An 11,232-nucleotide genomic window follows, 5' to 3' on the forward strand; every position below is an offset into this window, starting at 1 on the left:
TTTCCCTGGAATCAGGTTTTTTTCAGATGGGAAAAAAGAAAAAAGACAGTATAAAAAGAAGAGGTTCTATCATCCAACTCTGCAAGAAACTATTTAGAACCCTCTTCCAAACGATGGTTTCTTTCTTTTTTGAGTCATATATTAAGTTAATTAAGAGGTATGATGTTTCTGTTATTTTGTTTGTTGACTTGGAGAATTCAAAGACATACACAGACTTGACTCAGATTTGAGTTTGGGACATATACTGTATTTCATGGTAAAATTAGCCCAGGAAGGTGTTTCATGGCTACTGAAAACTATGTCAGAATGGAGATGTGGATAGGGAGATTGGCTTCTCCAGGAAATATAGCTCTAGTCTCAAGGGAAATAGGTGACTTCTGAGAGCTGAGAACATGTAAGAGAGTCACATTAGTTCTCAGTAAACTTCTAATTCTACCCAAGGACATCAATGGTTATGTGTGACTCTGTTCCTCCTTGTGATTCATCTGAAGTGTGCAGTGTAAAATGCACGCATTTTCTGCTTTTTGGGATGTGAGATTCTATTTGCAAGAAGCTATTCAACAGCTATTCAACATGGTGAGGCATTTACTGAGAATCACTATCAGTGATAACATACTTTGTAGAACATCACTACAAAAGGCAGGCAGAATGACCTCACTGTAAAGGTGGCTATGTCTAGCTATACTCTCCTGTGTAAATTCATTCATTCATCACTTAATAAATGCAACATTTATTGGATCCCTACACACGTGTCTGGCACTTTTTAAGGCACTGGGGCTATAGTAACAAAAAAAAAAAAATAGGCAAGATCTGTACGTCCTGAGGGAGATACACATAGAATAAGTAAATACATTAAAATCACATGAGAAAGGCTCTTAGTATTGTGCAGTAAAATAAACACAGGAATAGGGGTAGGGAATGAGTGAAGAGGGAAAGGTATAATTTTAAATGGGAAGGTCAGAGAAGGCCTCCCTAAGGAAGTGATCATATTAGTCAGGGCTTACCAGGGAAACAGAACCGAGAAGAGATAGCTGATAGATAGATAGATAGATAGATAGATAGATAGATAGATAGATAGATAGGGATTTATTATGAGAGTTTGTTTCACGCCATTCTGGAGGTGAACAAGTCTCACAATCTGCTGCCTGCAAGCTGGAGGTCCAGGAAAGCTGGTGGTATGCTTCCGATCCAAGCTTGAAGGCCTTACAACCAGGGAACTCAGTGGTGTGGCTCCTGATCTGAGTCCAAAGGCCTGAGACGCATGAGTGTCTATGTCCAAGGGCAAGGAAAGATAGATGTTCCAGGTCAAGCATCAAATTTACTCTTTCTCTACCTTTTATTTTATCCAGACCCTTAATGGATGGATTTGGCTCACTCACATTTATTTGGTCTAGTGATTGAAATCTTGCCTAAAAACAGGCTCACAGACACACCCAGAAATAATGTATTAGCAGCCATCTAGGCATCCCTTAGCCCAGTGAAATGGACCTGGAAAATTAACCATTACAACTATATTTGAAAAGGCTTGAATTCAAATGCAAAGAAGTTGAGGTAGGAAGCCAGGAATACAACTATGAAAAGAATGCTTTACTGTGAATGTCCAGTTCCACTGTCCTGAGATAGCAGAGAGTGCTTGATGCTTTGGAAGAGCAGCAAGGAGGCCAGCTGGGATAGAACAGAGTGAGCGAGTGGGAGAGTTGTAAGAAATAAGGTCAGAAAAGTCATAAGGGGAGAGGGGAAGAAAAGTAATAGGGGCCGTACCATTTACTGATACTTGGAGCAGAAATAGATTCAAATAATCAGAACTCAGCAGTGGACGTATCCAAGACTACCATCAGTTAGGAACATAGAAATAGATATTATTTGATGAGTAAGTAAATAGTAAACAGTAAATAAAAAACTAGGGACACCTGGGTGGCTCAGTCAGTTAAGTGTCTGACTTTGGCTCAGGTCACGATCTCGCAGTTCATGAGTTTGAGCCCTGTGTCGGGCTCTATGCTGACAGCTCAGAGCCTAGAGCCTGCTTTGGATTCTGTCTGCCCTCTCTCTCTGCCCCTCCCCTGCTCACACTCTGTCTCTGTCTCTCTCAAAAATAATTAACATTATAAATAAACAAATAAATAAATAAATAAATTTTAAATAAATTTAAAAAACCCTGAAAGATCTAATCTTTTCAAAAACATTCATAATCCAAGAAAACCTGATGGATGGGATATGTTTGAATCAGTTTATGGCAACATAGAACATTATGGAGAACTCAGAAAACAAATGTAAGACTTTTGAAGAGATCATCCTAGACAACCCTAGAAGTATCTTTGCACTGTAGAAACAAAATCTTGCTTAAAGGGTGTCTCAGAGAGTATTGTATATTGTAGGTAATCAAAATGCAATTCACATTGACTTAACTAACGAAGGAGATGTATTGCCTGTCATAACTAGAAGATTCAGAGTTAGCAAAGGCTTCAGAATTGATTTCACTCCACAACTCAGCAGTGTCATCAAGGACCCATCTTTCATCGCTCTCCTCTGCCTTACACACTGACACTTTATTTGGAAGAAGGCTTGCCTCAGTACAGGATGGCTGCAGCAGCTCCAGATTTCATATCCTCATGCCATATCATCCAGAGGGTGAGAAAAGATGTTTTTTAGAAGCTCTCTCAGAAGAGTGAGCAACTTCCAAAATTACTCAACAAAGATTTTCTTCTCATTGACCTTAACTGAATCACAAGCACTTTCCCAGTCTAAACTCTCCTCTGGGTGAATTCCATGAACTGATGGCAAAGGACTGGTTTATGATGATTCACTTATTCATTCATTCAATAAATATTTGAGTGCCTATTACATGTCAGGCATTGTTCTAAGCATTTGGAATACAGCAATAAAGAAAATAAAAATCCATATATTAGTGGGGGAGGGGAGATAGACATTTACACAATAAATAAGTGAATTATATATTAGTTTAAAAGGTGATAAATGCTGTGGAATAAAAAGATAAAGCAGAGGAAAGGGTAATTGGGCTGTTATAATTTGAAATAGATAGTTTCGATTTTAAACAAGATGGTTAACACGGGACTCATTAAGAAGACAACATTTGAATAAAACCTTCAAGGAAAGGAGAGAGTTATCTATCAGATTATCTTCACAAAAAGCACCCCAAGCAGAGCAAATAGCCAGTGCAATGACTCTAAGGCATGAGCAAGCATAGCACATTCAAAGAATAGCAGTGAAACCAAAGTGTTGCAAAAATGCAACATGAGGTCAGAGACATAATGGAACCAATTATATAAATCTTATGAGCACCTGAAAAGGCTTGACTATTATGTGGAATGAGAGGGGGAGCCAATGTTTTGTTTTGTTTTGTTTTGTTTTGCTTTTTTTCCCCCTCAGAAATTTCATGATCTGACTTGTTTTTAAAAGGAACCATCCAGCTGATGAATGGACTATAAGGGGACAAGAGTTGAAATAAAGGGTCCAGTTAGGAGGCTGTTGAAGTAATCCAGGTGAAAGAAGATAGATTCTCAGAATAGGGTGGTAACAAGAGCTGGTGCAAAGTAGTCAGATGCAGGACACGTTTTGTTTTGTTTTGTTTTGGTTTGGTTTGGTTTTATGCCAGCTCCTTGTCCAGGGTGGAGCCCAGTGTGGGGACCCCAGATGGAGACCTGAGCTGAGATAAAGAGTCAGATGATTAACTGACTGAACCACTCAAGCACCCCTGGGACAAGTTTTGAAAGTTGAACAAACAGTATTTTTTATTGAGTTATATATAAACTATGAAAGAAAGACAAGAGTTGGGGGATTCTAAGCCTTTTGGTCTCAGTAACTGTAAGAATGGTGTTCACAGTGATGAAAAAGTTTGGGAAAGAGTAGTATTTCAGTGGAAGATCAGAAATTCAGTTTTGACACATCAGTTTGAGATGATGAGACGGCAGTTGGAAATAGGAGTCACAGTTTGCAAGATAGTACTGAGCTAGAATATAAACTGTGAAGCCATCAGTTAATAGATATTATGAGATCATCAAAGAAATGAGAGATACTGAGGAGAGGTCAAGTGAGATTACAACTGAGAATAGATCATGGGATTTACCATATGAAGATCACTGGGGATTAAAACAGGAGCAGTTTATTTTTTATTTTTATTTATGTTTTTATTTTTTTAGTGTTTGTTTATTTTTGAGAGAGAACAAGAGCACAGGGGAGGGGCAGAGAGAGAGGGAGACAGAGGACCTGAAGTGGCTCTGCGCTGACAGAAGGGAGCCCAATGTGGGGCTTGAACTCACAAACCGTGAGATCCTGACCCCAACCGAAGTTGGAAGCTTAACTGACTGAGCCACCCAGGCCCCCTATTTTATTATTTTTAATTCGTTTTTTGTTTTGAGAGAGAGAAAGTGCACTTGTGCATGTGAACAGGGGAGGGGCAGAGGGAGAGAGAGAGAGAAAGAGAGAGAGAATCCTAAGCAGGTTCCACACCCAGTATGGAGGGCTTGACTTGGGGCTTGACCTCACAACCATGAGATCATGACCGTGAGATCATGACCTGAGCCAGAATCAAGAGCTGGACACTTAATTGACTGAGCCACCCAGGTACCCCAAATGGGAGCGGTTTTAATGGAGTGGTAAAGAAAGGAGAAAATGTGGCAGAAAGCCTCCATTCCTTTCTTTCTTCTTTGTAGGGAAATATTTTCCCTCATATTACGAGGGGTGTCTAACACTCCACTCTCTGCATTTTTGTTGTTTGCTTGACCAAAAAAAAGCGACGTTCTGAGAAGTGACAATATGCCCAGGTCTCTTCAACACTTATGTTTGGAATGCTCCCATCTGGAACCCAGCCACTATGCTGAGAGAAACCCAAGCCAGGTGGAGAGACTATGTGTAGACATTCCAACTGATAGTCCTGATTGATAGTGACAACTGTCAGCATTGTGAGTGAGCCATTTAGTGTCCAGCCCAATCAATCCGTTAGATGACTCCAACCTCAGCCATTGTCTGAGTGCAACCATGTTGTAGGCTGAGTTCCCCAGGAAGCAGATTCTGAGACAGAGGAGGTTCACTAGAGAGTGCTTTGGGTATGCATGCCTGTTGAAGGGAAGGGAAGCATAGGAAGCAGGATCGACAAAAGGAGAAATCAAACTTCTAGACAATCTCATCAGAAGTCTGAAGTCAGAAGAACTGACTCCTTTAGGGAGTTCTGAGGCTGGGACAATTCCATATATATCCCAAGTTGGGATGAAAGTGTTGGCCTTTATATTCACATATTCATCAGATATGGGCTACCTTGGGAAGAGTAAGAGAACTTAGATGAGGTGATGCTCAGAGGCATTCCCTGAATGACACGAACAGCTGAGGGTTGTCAGCCATGCTCCCAGCAACTGACATAGTATGTCCTTCATTCCTAAAATAAGATCTCATTGACATATCGCAATGTTCACCATAAAATTCATCATGGATTCCAAGAGAGAATTGGCCAACTGAGCCCAGTCAACACACAGAATCATAAGAGGTGACAATAAATTGTTGTTTTAAACAATTTAGAGCGATTTAGGGTTGAGGAAGTGTGTTAAGCTTCATGGACAACTAGAAGAAAAGAGGAAATAAAGAGTACGCATCAAAGCTGTTGTATATTAAAAGTACATGGAGAAGAGTAGGCCAGTAGAAAGCCAAGGAAGGAGTGACTGGCAAATAGGGGATATAGCAAGTCTGTTACGCCAGACTTGGCCCTGTAGATTCTCAATCCATCCCTCATTTTTCCTCCACTTGACTGTGTGGCAGTGGAATGGACCAGGACAACCTGCTTTTCCAGGATTCTAATGTTGGTTTCTAAGTGGGATTAGCTATTGAAGGGGATTGATGGAAAATTGCAGTGAGGGAGAAAAGGAGAAATCAAGGGCTTTCTCTCCTTCTCTGGGGTGGTGTCTCTGGTTGTGACTGTATCTCTTCTTGGGTTGTGGCTTCTGCTAGACAAGTCCTCCATTAGCCGGAAGCCCATGGGCACCTTCTCTCCTCTTTGTTCCTCCAGCCTAGGTTGGTACTGAATTTCTGCTGTTGCCAATCTCTGGTTTCCTCAGTATCTCCTGTTTGGCTTTTCATGTTTTGTCACCTGTGTCATCAAGGCCCTGAATTAAATTCCCTTTGTTAAAATACTAAGAAGAGTTTTTGTTTTCTTGATTAGATCCTGATTGACTAGGTCCTGGAAGCCAAGTGAGAAAGTGTGCTAACTGCTGCTGAGAGATCAAGAAGGTGAGGGCTAAGAATTGATTAATGGATTTAAACAAAAAGGACATTGGTGACATGGCCAGAGCAATTTCATTGGAGTGGTGGGCAAATGAAGGGTCAATCACATGAAATCAGAGACCACTGCCACAGCTGTGGTAGGGTCAATTTTCCAAAGTATTGACGTATGGAACAACTAGACGGGACATGGGGAAATAACCACAGTATCCACTCTCTATTTTTTTTTAAGTTTATTTATTTTTAGAGAGAGGAAGAGAGGAGAGAGCAAGCGCATGTGTGCGAGCAGGTGAGGGGCAGAGAGAGAGGGAGAGAGAGAATCCCAAACAGGCTCTCTGCTGTCAGCATGAAGCCCCACGTGGGGCTCAATCCCACAATTCATGAGATCACGACCTGAGCCAAAACCAAGAGTCGGACGCTCAAGCAACTGAACCCCCCAGGTGCCTCCACAGTATCCGCTCTTGCTGGGAGAGAGGCAGAAGACTGGGGTCACAAAAGGGAATTCATCTAGGTGGAAAGAGCCAGTAGTCAAAGGCAGAACCTTCCAGTGAATAAACTCAAGGACTTAGGTTCCTGGCAGAAACATGTGCCATAGCAGAAAGATAAAGTCACATAAGGAAAATACAGAAACTTTGTTTATAGCACTGGAAAAACACAGAATTCCTTTGGGGAACAGTGCCTTTCTGCTTTCCAAAGTTCATTTTTGGAATGAGGTAAACCAATTAACAGTGTACCATAGATGAGTTTATTGCAAGAAGTTAGTATAAGCTGATAAAATATGTTTATCTGCCATAAACTTCAGAATACAACATTTTTGAGTAGTGAGTCCACTTGAGGGACTCTAACACAAAGAAATAATCCTAAAAAGGAAAATGTTTAGACATGAAGATGAACACCAAACAATTATTTATTAGAATAGAAAAGTGGGAAACATATTAGTTGTTCAGGCATCTAGAAATATGTAGTTAACTATAGAGCACCCACTCAGAACACTATTATAAAAACCTGTAAAAGCTCTGGTTCCATAAAGAAAAGATACAAAGAAAATACAGACAGTTTTATGTTCGGCTTTCAAAATGAAGGATGCAGCACTTCTATGCATAATTATAACTAAGTAGATGTGTGCCAACATTTAAATAACAGTATAAGGGTGATAATGTAGAGACGCTAGGTAATCTTTCTACTTTTCTATGCTTTATTCATTGATCATGTATATTTTTTAATAGTAGGAAAAGAAAAACCTCCTTAAAAGGACAAACAATTTAGGTGACAGGACACAGATTCCCTACTAGAGAAATTCTATTTTTAGTAGGAGGCACGACTAAGCTGGTTTCTTTTATTATTAGGATAGACAATATCTTAGCTAATCAAAGTCTTAATCTGAGTTCTAACTTGTTTCGTGGCTTGTGATTAGCACAATATTTATACTTGTGTCAAAGCTGCCTCCCTTTCTTATCCCAAGCTTTTAATTCACATGTCATATTGCAATGCTTGAACTCACAAAATTGCATCTATGCAGATGTCACAGCCAACTGCTGCAAGTTTCTGGGATCCTAATTATATAAATGAGAGCTTGTGTTGCATGCAAATGGACTGAAAATCTTCACAGAGAGAGGAATTTAAAAAAAAATAGGCTGTATTAAAAATATCTTTAACACAATCCTTAAGAGGAAAAAAAAAATGGAGGATTGAGTCTGAGATGAAATTATGCTACTCAAATATATTATGAGTTCTCAGTCCCTGATTTGAAAAGATCCATCCACAATCTTCCCATCCAGAACCAACATCGTTTTGAAACCACTCTGTTATTTCAAAACCTAAATGGATAGCATAAATGTTATGCTTTCTTTATATTGTTGGAGAGTATATGCTGACAAAAGATAAGGGAGCTTTCAGACAGTAAGTTAAGCTTAGAAGAATGTCAGTGTCAACCAGTATAGTAATTTTAACAAACCCCAACAACAAAGAAATATTTGAGATTCCATTGTAAATGAGAATTCAATAGTTCTTATTGCTTCTTCCTAAGGTTAACCAAGAAGCCTCAATCAGCATTATCTGCCTGGCTTTGATCATAACAACAAAACATTCCAGATATCTAATGCAGACGAGTAGAGATCTAAATTTCAGTTACTCTTACATTCCTCAAATTATTTTAAGAGATGAATAAGCAGCAGATATGTTGATTTGGTAACCCAAGAGATTTTTAATCAGGTGTATAAATGTTTTCTCCAAAATTTAGCATTCTTCCTTCTTTGGATTGGGCTCTGTGTTTTTTTTCCTACTCACAAAAGTTCAAATTCATCTTTACTCATTGACAGATTAGAGAAGAGCCTAATAGATTCAAGTTTTAATAACACCTAAGTCAAAAACAAAGGACTGATTTATACAATTAACATAAACTAATAAGATCATACTTTATATAATTATTATATAAGCAATGAGTATAGCATAGTTTTAAAAGTGAAGACCTATGGGTCAGTGTTCCTGGATTCAAATTCTGCCCTTACCACTTAGTCAACAGTGACCACAGGTGAGTCCCTTACTTCTTCAAGACCCATGACGTCATTCATGAAATAAGGATAACAATAGTACCTTCCTCCAAGGAGGAGTGTGTGACTGGATGAATTAATACATGTGAGGCCTTTAGAGGGATGCCTGGTACATTGTGTGTATTTTAAAAGTGTTTGCTGTGATTACAATTGGCAACTTTTGTGTCCGGCTCCAGGAAATTCTTTGGAGATGATTATACCCACCCTCCAAGATAATATGGTAGGACTGATAATTAATCTCCAGTTCATTTAAGTGAACATCTGGTCAAGTTTTCATTCCAAACAATATCAGTCGGAATGACTTAGCCAGACCATGACTAAATAAGGCAAGCATTCTCTAATTCTACTGTACTGCTGACCAAGAATGTTCTTCCCCTCTGCTTAAGGCCAGATACAATGTTAAGGGTGGTAATTCATTTTATTTTACAGACAAGGGAGTGTTTAAGCTAAATACATGGATTCCAACTACAAATACCTGGGTAAAATATTTTTTTTGAAGTAGAAACTTACAACACCATCCATATTTTCCAGGAATTTCTCCACCAAATCTTGATTATTTTGTATGATAATTTCTCTCCCATAGGGAGAAAAGATGGAGCCAATGTAACAGATTTTACAATTGGCAATCTTTACCAAAGTTGCATACTGCTCTGTAAAATGTAACACCTCTTATCCGTAAAACCTTGATGTCCTGGATTCTAAAAATAGCACATACCTCTTTACTCCATAGGAATAAGAGAGAAAAAGAGATCTTTGAGGTTGTCTGTTAGTCAACCACCCCACTTTATTTTTTATTTTTTAAAGTTTATTTATTTATTATTTTTTTTAAATACCTGTTATATTTTACCATGAATTTTTAAAAATATTTATTTATTTTTGAGAGAGAGAGTGGGGGGCAGAATGAAAGAGAAAGACAAGAGGATACAATGTGGGGCTTAAACCCACGAACTACAAGATCATGACCTGAGCCGAAGTTGGACACCTAACCAACTGATCCACCCATGGGCCCCTAAAGTTTATTTATTTATTGTGAGACAGAGAGAAAACACGTGTGCTCACAAACAGGAGCAGAGAGAGAGGGAGAGAGAGAATTCCAAGCAGGCTCCATGCTGTCAGCACAGTGACGGACCTGGGGCTGGATGCCAGGAACCATGAGATAATGACCTGATCTGAAAGCAAGAGTTGAACCCTTAACCGACTGAGCCACCCAGGTGCCCCTCAACCACCTCGTTTTAGACAGGAGATAATTTAAGAGAGAAGCAGAAAAGTGGCTTATTTAAGGTCACATGGCAAATTTAGGATAAAACTGGGACAGGAGTTGGATCCCCTAATTCCTCAGGCAGTGCTTTCCACTGTTGCCATGAATTCCCAAATGCCACACCTGCAGTGATGGAAAAGTGGGTGTCTGCACGTTAACTTCCAGAGAGATATCTGCATAGATTTCCTTCCTCTACTGTGTTTGCAAACTGAAACCGAATTTCTTTTCCATCGTGACCATCTGGACACCTTATATAGTATATTTGGTCGTTTAAAAAATAAAACAAATTGCAGGTGCCCCCCCAAAATTCCACTTAGTGTTCAACAAACCATTGTACCCGGGATGATCCTGCCTATCTATTATTGAAGGTTACTGCTCACAGAAACCTTATGATGTACCTAATATTATCACCACTTTTTGATGGTTGAGAAAAATCAAGACTTAGGGAAGCTAAGTCAATTGCCCAAAGTTACACAGGTATGGGGTATTAGAGTCTAGTCATACAGTTTGGTGATCTTACTCCCAAGCCTAGGGGTTAGGCTTTTTCTATGTTGGGGCTATCACTGCCATCCATAGATCTATCACTAATTGTTCCTTTCTTGCTTTAAAATTCGCAAGAATGTTCTCTAGGTTTGTTGCCCTGATACTGTTTTTTTCCCCCAGTTTTTATTTTATGTATTTAACAAACATACAACAGTTAGGTGCCGGCCATTGTTCTACACAATCTATACATATCACACATACATTCATTTAATCTTTACCACAACCCAATGAGTTAGGTAAAATGAACATGTTCACTTTTTATTTTGAGTATAGCTGACTCACAGTGTTACATTAGTGTCAGGTGTACAACATAATGATTCAACAAGTGTATAAATTATGCTGTGCTCACAAGTGTAGCTGCCATCTGTCACCATACAATCCTACCGCAATACCATTGACTATATTCCCTATGCTGTGCCTTTCATCCCTGTGACTTATTGATTCCGTAACTGGATATTAACACCCTCATTTTTAGGTAAGGAAACTCAGGCATCTGTGTAACTTGCCCAAAATGATACAGCTAGTAAATGACAGACTCTACCACAACGTTCCATGATTTTAGGTTATTTATTTTTTCTTCTTTCTTTCTTTCTTTCTCTTTTTCTTTCTTTCTTTCTTTCTTTCTTTCTTTCTTTCTTTCTTTCTTTCTTTCTTTCT

The 11,232-nt window shown here is 39.1% G+C and overlaps 1 long non-coding RNA gene across 1 annotated transcript in view; it reads left to right on the plus strand.

The window, feature by feature from the left end:
* The window catches only part of LOC121016053 (uncharacterized), a 35,188-nt gene that overhangs the window by 21,321 nt on the left and 2,635 nt on the right, over positions 1–11,232 (plus strand). The window contains exon 3 of the long non-coding RNA XR_005784083.1: positions 6,167–6,234. This is a non-coding gene — a long non-coding RNA (uncharacterized LOC121016053). The remainder of the gene's footprint in view (positions 1–6,166; positions 6,235–11,232) is intronic.

The sequence above is a fragment of the Herpailurus yagouaroundi genome, unplaced genomic scaffold, assembly GCF_014898765.1.
Source record: "Herpailurus yagouaroundi ecotype Mexico unplaced genomic scaffold, PumYag 29, whole genome shotgun sequence".
NCBI classification, from domain to species: domain Eukaryota; kingdom Metazoa; phylum Chordata; class Mammalia; order Carnivora; family Felidae; genus Herpailurus; species Herpailurus yagouaroundi.